The 10579-nt window shown below is 48.6% G+C and overlaps 1 long non-coding RNA gene across 2 annotated transcripts; it reads left to right on the top strand.

Annotated features, from left to right (window-relative positions):
- On the top strand, nt 1–10572 carry LOC145658596 (uncharacterized). 2 transcript variants are annotated; one of them, XR_014124220.1, is made up of 4 exons: nt 3–285; nt 1130–1288; nt 9005–9221; nt 9367–10572. It is a non-coding gene; the product is annotated as an uncharacterized LOC145658596 (long non-coding RNA). The 2 variants fall into 2 exon arrangements; XR_014124219.1 differs by having other exon boundaries at nt 1–285; nt 9005–10572.
- The last annotated feature ends 7 nt before the right edge of the window (nt 10573–10579 follow it).

Here is a 10579-nt window from a genome sequence, read left to right as displayed (position 1 = left end):
AGCTGCTGTGTCCAGCGTGCACGTGTGGAGGGGTGGGTGACGGATAGTCTCAGCCTGGCACCCTTCTCTCTCCTCCTCTCCGTCTCTCTTTGCGGTGTCAGTGTCTGAACGGAAGTAAAATCTGTGAGCGTGATGTGGGGGGGGGCAGGGAAGGTCATTAAAGGTCATTAAAGAGTCAAACATGCACGCTCTTCATAAGTCAGGGGAGGGACTTCCAAGTCCAAAGCTCTGCTGTTCTCCAACAGACTCCAACAACTCGAGCCACGGAGCCTCTGTCACCACCCTGTAAGCTTCCTGCATGATAGACAAATAAAACCGCTCCCTTCTCTCTCTCTCTCTCTCTCTCTCTCTCTCTCTCTCTCTCTCTCTCTCTCTCTCGGACCCTGCTCGCTGTTATCTAGATTACAGCTGCTGCAGTCTGTACTGCACTTTATGCTGCAGTTATGTTAATTACTAACCAGAGTTAATGTGTATAACTAGGAGTGGACGATGCCGCCTGACTTTCTGTCTGTCTGTCGCTCTCTCTCTCTCTCTCTCTCTCTCCCTCACTTTTTCTTTCCTTCTCACAAATACACAGTTTGGCAGAATGAAGGAAATCCATTTCATCTCCCTTAAGTGGTTATGGATGAGAGAGAGAGAGAGCACATTCACACTGTGTTACAGAGAAACAATTCTCTACATAAACCAGGGTTCGTTCATTCCTGACCTAAGGACTGTATGTGTTTACCCACTCTAAATCCTCCACGTAAAAGTCGCAGCCCCATCCACTTTCCAGACTCCGCTTTCTGTTTGCTTTCATATAAAACTTGATGCTTTATTACTGACCTTATTACAGCACCTCTCCAGGTGGAGAGAGAGAGAGAGAGAGAGATGTGTAAAGATGCAGAGTGGTAAAGTAAAATAAACAGAAATAGAGATGCATTGAGATATCTAAGCAGAGAGAGAGAGACTGGGAGGGAAAGGGGACCTTGGCTCATTAATCAGGGAGGTGTAGAGTCTGCCAGGTTATCTCCTGCTGCGCTGCGCCTTCCTCTCCCCCACTCTTCATCATCCTCGCTCTCTCCGCTGCCTGTCTCCTGCCCCCTCAGCGCTTTGTCCTCATGGATAATTTATGGCTCTTATTTTTAAGGCAGGCCATAGAGACACAATCCGAACCCTCCTCCCAGCGTGCCCCTGGGCTGACGCACACGTGACGCCAAGCCAAAGCCTCGGATCCGGGAAGCCACGCGCCGCCAATTACGGCCCCATCGCACCGTCCGCAGGTTGGATCGGGGGCACGTGACCTCTGGTGGGTCAGCACATACAGATCTACTTTAAAAGCCTAGGGGTTTGCTCTCGGAGGTCCGGTTTGCCTTGCGGTCACCATCAGACTGATGTTTCTCTGCGGATGACGAAACCTTGTATGAAAACTCAATAACCATCGACTATATCTAATTCTTACTATTATATCTCTCTCATACTCCTTTTCTTTGTCTTTCTCTCTCCATCGCTCACTTTCATTCTCACTAGTAAGATGGTCCAGTACCAGTGTGTTTTTATGTCCTATTGGGCCTAGGGACACAGGCTGAGCCACGAACCGATCATTCTGCTCTCCAAGCGCGTAGGTCGGCAGGCAGCAGCGATTTGTTTCGTGCGCGCAGCAACGCTCGCCCGTGAGGTTATCCGCACAAACCCCACAAAAAACAGCCCTCGATGCCTGCCGGTGTTTCTCTGAAAGAGACAGAGCAAAGGAGCCGGCTGAATCTCAAATAGCTCCCTATTCACTAGGCACTGCACTACAGAGGGTGTAGGGTGCACAGTTTAGTGGTGTGATGCCAATTTGGATGGGCATGATCCAAATTTTTTCCCCCCATTTTTGCTCAGTTGCTCTTTTGTGGACAGAAACTAGGAGCCACTTTTGTGGCGGGGGTGGGTGTGGAGCGGGGCAGCCGTGGGGCCGTCGGCACCCCGGCATTTTCAAAATGCGAAATCTGAGATCATGTTTCTGCCTTCACGAGGTCCAACGCTTGGTGCAGACACTTACCAGCTTTATCTTTACATTTTTGTTTTACTATCATCATGAAAATGATGCTCATAATTCCATGTCATACGGAGTGCATTTATAGGAAGCTGGTGTTGCGCATTAGCTTTTAGCCCCAGGATTTAGCGCTTCCTGCATTCACTGCTGGTAGACGCTTTGTCTGTTAAAGCATGTCAGTGCGTTGTGTTCTTGGGTCTGGTGTGGAAGAGATGCATCACAGGATCTGAGCGTAGCCCACAGATTATTAATCCCTTAATTTCTAGTTCCCACCGTCCACCAGCCCGTCTCCGCCCGGAATCTCACACATGCTTTCTCGGAGACTCACGTCTATTTAGAGACGCATTTAGGCGTGCATCTGAAACGGCTACCGGCCAAGTCCTGCGTATGCAACCAGATGGAACCTGGCAACTGGCAAGCCACGTGATTGGCTAGCAGCGCTCTGATTGACAGGACGAGAGGGACTAGACAATCCTTCACACCCAGAGAGGGAGCCAATTATTCTGCCTTGGACTAGCAGTCAGATGGCTTCAGCGTATCTGGGCTTCAGTATCGCAGTCTTCTGACTGTGGAGTGGAACCGTACACAGTCAAGCCTCTTAGGAACCTGGCCCCTCCCCAAACAGGCAAAACCACAGAAAATAAGTAAAGTAAACGTTTCATCACGATTAATTCTGCATTTGTTTATTTCAGCTCGAGGGCCATTCCTCTTTCTCATTAGTTAAATGGCAGAACTGCCTCATGGGAACTAGTGGAGCAGCTCTGCAAAGACAGTTACGCCTTGGGTATGCAACAGGAGAGATTTATGGGAAAATCTAATAAAAGTAGGGTTTTCACATGAAATATTTGTAGTGTGAGTTCTCTTAATGTATTTAATTAACATATAATTAATGTACGAATGAATATGAGTGCAGCTTTTAATGTATTTGAGTGCATCTCTAATGCACCGGGGCATAGGTCTCATTGAGGCACGTTTACATGATACCCCAGCATGTCTGAGGTCTTATTAAAAGGCTTCAGTTGTTACAGAACAGCTCTCTTCACCTCTAAGTTATGCTTTTGGCCCTGCGGGTGAGGGGTTTCTGCGCCTGTTGGTGTCACTGGACCGGGTTTGGAGTGTGAGTGTCCTGTGCTGCAGTGTAACGAGTGTCTGTCTGTCTGTCTGTTTGCCTGCAGGGGCATATCAGGGCAAACTGATACCGGCACCCAGAAAGCATCTAATTAAACGTGGCCCCTCTCTCCCTGCACAGGCTCTGAAAATAACTCGGCCTGCCGTCCTGTCAGCTCTAGGCTCCCTAGTGCACGGTGCATGTGCAATGATGCACCCCCTCGCATGGCACACAGAAGCACGCCTGTCCTGCTGTACGGTTCACCAGTACGTACTCGTACCCATTAGACTTGTGTGGATATTACAGCATCGCTTTGTGCAATTTGCGTCATGCATTTATTTAATCTTTTTTTTTTTTTCCGTGGGTAGCAGAAATGCATCCACCTCATTTCTGTCTTCCTCTTCCTTTTAACCCCCCCCCCCGGGCCATTTCCGTTCCCCAACACAGACAAAACCCATTGGCACCCAGCGCACACACCTGAGCGCCCAATCCATCCATTTCTACATGTCTAGCATCGCCTCTGTTCCTGCCTCTCAGCCTTGCCTGTTGTGTTGCTGATGGCAGCTGTGATGGGCTGTGTGAGTGTGTGTGGGCAGACAGACTCCAGAGTCGCAACTATCTAAAAGGCCCTCAAGGAACCTGTCCAAAGTGCTAGTGGCCATATGGACCTGGCGCGGTGTGGTGTTCCAGCAGTAAGCCCGCACACCTGACACAGTCTCCACTCGCCTTCAGTGACTGGAAACCTGTAGTGCTAAATATGTGCTTCCCGGAACTGAACAGTTATTGTCAGTTGCACGCTAACAGCTCTGCGCAGAATGCTTTAAACACGCCAGCTTTAGAAACCCTCACGTGTGCGGGAACCAGGACATGCAGATGCCAAGATATGCTGTCTGACAGATAGGAGGCAAAAGGGACATAAATGGGATTGTGGCAGATCCTGTTGTACGGCGCCATGTTTGCAGTTTTCCAGGGTCGCGGTTGCTCACGTGACTGCCTGCACACCCTCACAGCGCTTGGGTGAGTCCTGGGAGCGGGAGTCCGCCCGTACCCACCACCACCAACGCCAGCAGATGCAGGACTTTCCTTTACAATGATCTCAGCGGAGTCTCAACACCTGGACTAAGACACAGCTCTGAGTAGGAATCTTGGTCCTTTCCTAAGCGGTCCATATTCTTTGTGCTAACATACAAAAGATAAGCATTCCTGCGCCTCAGCGTTTGCCAAATCCGATTAGCTTCCGGCGCTAATGGCTCTGCGCTGAGTGCTTTTGCTCTCATCTTCCTCCCCTTCTAGACACGCACATCTGGACAGCTCCTCCGTGACCCTGAGCCACCCATCCGCCCATCTCCCAGAGCGCGTCCCCGCGCTCCGCTCTCAGAGCCACAATTGCCGCGACCCCTGACCGCGCTTTCTATCGGCCGCCCGCGCGCGAGAACAGCGGGCGTGAAAGGCGGCCATTGTCGGCCGGCTGAAAGAGCCTGTGTGCGTGCGCCGTCCTCCCCATCCGGCCGCCGGGGCCTTCCGCAGGCCCGGACAATCGCGCGGCTGTGAGGTGCCGCGGTCGGCCGGCTTCTGCGGCTCCGCCGGGAGAACAATGCACCTCGCTTGTGCCCGCTGGCCTGGGCGCCGCGCGGCCGAGCGGAGCTCACGTCACGGCCGTTTCCACACGTTCCCTATTCTCTTCTCGAGCTTCTCCCTTGACTTACTCCCTTCCTCTGACAAGTTCCCTCGCCACATGTCCATTCTGGGAAGCGCGCGACAGCTTATTCGCTTTGGTAATTGTAAAAGAGGTAAAACACCACGTGAGCTCACTTTCTGTGAACGGGGGCCGTGACGGAGGTCGCACGTGCACGCACACGAGCGCCACGTCACAGACGTTTTTGTCTGCGTTTTATGAGAGACTGAAACAAAACAAATTGTATTGTGCAAAGTCAGACAGTTCAGCATGCTTCTCAGTCATTAGCGTGGCTCCTAGAAGTCCAGTTCGCTCCGCACAGCGTTCTCTTGCCTCAACTGCAGAAGGGGCTTTTTCCATTTTACAATGCTGCCCTCTTCTGGCGAAGTACACACAAGACAACACGAGAGACGTTTCGGCTACAAAAGATTGACTAATTAGATATAAAGCTTTGAGGCTAAAATTGATTTTGCTTTGTAAGAAGTTTTACAGCCAGTTTTACAGAAAAAGCGTAAAACATAATGATAATAGAAGCTATTAAACTCACTATCTGGGCACACATGGCACATTGGTGTTTCCTGATTTAACATGCTGCCCTCGTCTTGATAATTACCCAATAATTACTTACTAATTAGAAATAAACTGCAGTGCATGGGATCTGTGGGAGTGGATGTGAGAATCTAAACGGCAGCAGCTGACAGTGGGACCATGGCTAGTATGAACATGAGATATGAAATTACCTTTCCTGTTCAAAGTGTCTGATCCTAGATCAGATGTCTCAGATGCTCATTCATCTTTTAACGCTACTCCACAGGGTTTAAACTGATACTATTGTTCACTGCCATTTTTAAACAGTAGCCAGAAACCTATAGTTTTAGAGTTGTGTTTGTAATAATAATTTTATGAATTAATTGCATTTATATCAGATTTCCTTCTCAATGTATCATTTGCATTAGGTGGTGTATTTCTTCCCTTTACCAGTAGGTGGCGCAATAGCACATGTAGTGACCACTCTTAAGTGTCCCAACACTTTTTCATTTGCACATCTACACAGCAAAGCCATTAAATCACTTCAAGTTGAGTTTAATATATATGATTCTCTGGTTTTACACTTTACTTCTTAATCCTTGAAACAGCATTACTGTAAGAGAAATCTAGTGCTCTAACTGGATGTTCTGGTACCTTTACGCTGCTGTGTCACATGCTGGTACTGTTACGCTAGCCTCCCTGTGTCACATGCTGGTACTGTTACGCTGGCTTCCCTGGGCCATGTGCTGGTACTGTTACGCTAGCCTCCCTGTGTCATGTGCTGGTACTGTTACGCTAGCCTCCCTGTGTCATGCGCTGGTACCGTTACACCAGTCTCCCTGTGTCATGTGCTGGTACTGTTACGCTGGCTTCCCTGTGTCATGTGCTGGTACCGTTACGCTAGCCTCCCTGTGTCATGCGCTGGTACCGTTACGCTAGTCTCCCTGTGTCATGCGCTGGTACCATTACGCTAGTCTCCCTGTGTCATGCGCTGGTACCGTTACGCTAGCCTCCCTGTGTCATGCGCTGGTACCGTTACGCTAGCCTCCCTGTGTCATGCGCTGGTACCGTTACGCTAGCCTCCCTGTGTCATGCGCTGGTACCGTTACGCTGGCTTCCCTGTGTCATGTGCTGGTACTGTTACGCTAGCCTCCCTGTGTCATGCGCTGGTACCGTTACGCTAGCCTCCCTGTGTCATGCGCTGGTACCGTTACGCTAGCCTCCCTGTGTCATGCGCTGGTACCGTTACGCTAGCCTCCCTGTGTCATGTGCTGGTACCGTTACGCTAGCCTCCCTGTGTCATGTGCTGGTACCGTTACGCTAGCCTCCCTGTGTCATGTGCTGGTACCGTTACGCTAGCCTCCCTGTGTCATGTGCTGGTACCGTTACGCTAGCCTCCCTGTGTCATGTGCTGGTACCGTTACGCTAGCCTCCCTGTGTCATGTGCTGGTACCGTTACGCTAGCCTCCCTGTGTCATGTGCTGGTACCGTTACACTAGCCTCCCTGTGTCATGTGCTGGTACCGTTACGCTAGCCTCCCTGTGTCATGTGCTGGTACCGTTACGCTAGCCTCCCTGTGTCATGTGCTGGTACCGTTACGCTAGCCTCCCTGTGTCATGTGCTGGTACCGTTACGCTAGCCTCCCTGTGTCATGTGCTGGTACCGTTACGCTAGCCTCCCTGTGTCATGTGCTGGTACCGTTACGCTAGCCTCCCTGTGTCATGTGCTGGTACTGTTACGCTAGCCTCCCTGTGTCATGTGCTGGTACTGTTACGCTAGCCTCCCTGTGTCATGTGCTGGTACTGTTACGCTAGCCTCCCTGTGTCATGTGCTGGTACTTTTACGCTAGCCTCCCTGTGCCATGTGCTGGTACTGTTACGCTAGCCTCCCTGTGTCATGCGCTGGTACTGTTACGCTAGCCTCCCTGTGTCATGCGCTGGTACTGTTACGCTAGCCTCCCTGTGTCATGCGCTGGTACTGTTACGCTGGCTTCCCTGGGCCATGCGCTGGTACTGTTACGCTAGCCTCCCTGTGTCATGTGCTGGTACTGTTACGCTAGCCTCCCTGTGTCATGTGCTGGTACTGTTACGCTAGCCTCCCTGTGTCATGTGCTGGTACTGTTACGCTAGCCTCCCTGTGTCATGTGCTGGTACTGTTACGCTAGCCTCCCTGTGTCATGTGCTGGTACTGTTACGCTAGCCTCCCTGTGTCATGTGCTGGTACTGTTACGCTAGCCTCCCTGTGTCATGTGCTGGTACTGTTACGCTAGCCTCCCTGTGTCATGCGCTGGTACTGTTACGCTAGCCTCCCTGTGTCATGTGCTGGTACTGATACGTTAGTCTAGAATGTTGCCCAGCACATTCTAGCAGGAAGGTATGCTAGGGATATGGGAAGGGAAGGGAATGGAATTAGATTGTATTTAGCTATATTCCTATCGCTCACATGTTAATTTGCTCAAATCAGGGATTAAGACTCATTTGTGGCTAAATGAATAAAGGTAATATATAAAAAGACTCTGTCTTAATTGTGTGGTGTTCTTATTACACAGTTACTTCAGCAGGAATGCTAGTGCACTGTACATGTAAGAAACAGGTTTGCGGTGACTTCTATACTGAAGGTATGTGCAGATGTGACCATGTCTAAAAATCTCAGGAGCTGTGCGACTGTCTCACTGCCATGTGTCTCACTGTCATGTGCTGTTTCATGGGCGGTTCTTCCCCACCAGCTTATGGCCCTTTTCAGATTTGTTTAAACAAAACAGTTTGAAAAGCCTAAGAAAGCAGAATGAGCCAGAATGCAGTGACTGCACGTGCTGGGCGAGCATTCAGAGTCAGGAGCGGGCTTCCCACTTTGGCCTGAAGAGGGTTGGGGAGCTGTAGCTTCAGGACACTCCTCTTTGTGACACTCCTAAGAGTCTGATCCTGCTCTGTCCTGTAGCACTTAGGCTATCCTGTCAGACCTGAAGGCTGAGAGACTAATTAAATGTCATGCAGGAAATCTATACCTGTTGAACAGTTCTGTGGCATGCAGTTAATTAATCAGGTGAAGGGAACACTTTGCACCCTCCCCCCACCAACACACACACACACACATATATATATATGTATGTGTGTGTGTGTGTGTGTGTGTATATATACACATACACACTTTCTGTACAGAACAGGTTATGTAAATTGGCTGTCTGTTTTGTGAATTTACACTACATTTCCTAGAGCAACATGAAACATGTAACGGCCTGTTGTGATTGGCCTGTAGAGCGTTTCCAGTGTGTGGCAGTCTGTGTGCAGGCATTTGCAGTAGAACTCACCTCACCGTTAACAAACCCTTCTCAGCTTTATCTTAATCACTGTAGCTTACCCCCAAAACAGATAACTTTGGGAGTCAATTTTAAATTACTTTGCCTAATCCAATCAGTTCTCCACTTTGTAAAAACAGCCATTTAACTGGCAGAGGAATGATGTTAATTCAATAAATTTGTGTTGATTTGCTGGTCTTTTACTCTTGTTAACACATACACCTGTCTGAATGTGTTTACCTAGGCCTATTAGAATTGTTCAGAGGTGTGATACACCCACCCCCCAGCCTTCTGCATGGGACTGCCTTTTACACTCCCTGCATTGTCAATCCACATCTGTAGTGTGTGTGTGTGTGTGTGTATGTGTGTGTGTGTCTACAGAAAAAGACGATCAATGGCACCAAAAGAGACTTCATTGGTGTGGATGGGAGGAGATCGATGGAAGCTTTCCTGAAGCCCAGAGCTGATTAGCTGGATGTTTACCTGAGAGTGATGCTGGTTGTTCTCACTCACTTTTTAATTGTGTTTTCTCCAAGTTAGAGGATGCTCAGTGATCAATCGGCACTGATCACAAAGACCAAAATGCACTTATTAGTAGGTGAGCTGGTACACAGAATTAATGGGCCATAGGATGCCGATTTGTTGCTGACTTAAAAAAAGACAAACTGTAATAACGTTGTTTCCTGCTGTACCGAGGTGTCTGTGGTATTGCCCAAGCAGTTTTCATCTCATCTCTCCCTCAGGACCCCAGAACATAGAATCAGTCAACACACACGAATGAGTGTTGCAAGGTGACCACTCCTATTGGCTGAGCTCCATCAGCTCACTGCTGAACAGGAAGAGTTGACGGAGAATAGAGACATCAATTGCTCTTAGATGTCCAGGGGGAGGGCTGCAGATCTCTTGGAAGGCATGGTATTAATCGGCTGGCCACAGCTCCTCAGAGTTAATATTGTATTGAGAAAACATGTGAAACATGTTTCTTTTCTCTCTGAGTCATTTCTGTGTACTGGGGGGTGGGGGGTGCTGAAGGAGCAATCTGGAACTAATAAATAAAATGAATAACAGGCGAATCATGTCTACTGTAAAAACATCCAACACATGGCACAGAGGACAGTGGGTGGGTGTGTCCAGTCGAGTATGGCGAAACTCTGGAAATCATCCCACGCGTATTCTTACGCCGTATTTTTTTGTCCATTCTGCTTGCGGTGAAAATTTCTGCTCTGGTGCAACGACATCGATGACCCAACAAAGGCACCCCCAGGGTACGTGGTGATACCTGTCCACAGGAGGGCAGTTGCTCAGCACGACCTAACCAGGCCATTTACATAAGAATGGCATTTTCTTGACAAAGCGTCAGTCTTGCTCCTCCTGGGACGTATGATGCACAGGAAATGCAGAGTGATTCAGTCAGTGCCACAGGTTAGCAGCTATTTATAGACTGTTTGTCTTCATCACACCTGAGACAGCCTGTTTTGCGCAGACTGGTTTTGAAGTCAGTAATTAAGTGACCCAGCTATTGAGGGGAATATCCAGCCTCAGCCTGTGTGTGTAAGTCTAGACTAGCATATGTATGTTCACACCGTGACATCAGTGTTTCCACGGAAACAGTTAATCCGGGTTTTGGAAGGAAAATAATGATCCAGTCAATGTTAAAGCTATGAGGCCTTAATCTGTGTTTGAAAAGTCAATTTATGTTGACTGAAATTAGTGATTAGAATATGGTCCAGTGTACCAGGGACAGGGCCTGGATAGGTAGTTATGTTTATGTAATAGTAAAATATAGTAAATGTAAATAGGAAATAGTAAATGTAAAAACAACAACAAAGAAAGAAAGAAAAAAAGAAAGAAAACACACGAAAATAAACCTACAACTAGAAGAGTATTATAAATATCATTGACACTAAAATCAATGGGCTTTATCATTATATAAAAACAAAACTATAATCTTAAACC

Source organism: Electrophorus electricus, chromosome 6 (genome assembly GCF_041902795.1).
Source record: "Electrophorus electricus isolate QZ-2024a chromosome 6, ASM4190279v1, whole genome shotgun sequence".
In the NCBI taxonomy this organism is placed as follows: domain Eukaryota; kingdom Metazoa; phylum Chordata; class Actinopteri; order Gymnotiformes; family Gymnotidae; genus Electrophorus; species Electrophorus electricus.
Note: the sequence above shows the minus strand (reverse complement) of the source record. Positions and strands in the feature narration are given on the sequence as shown.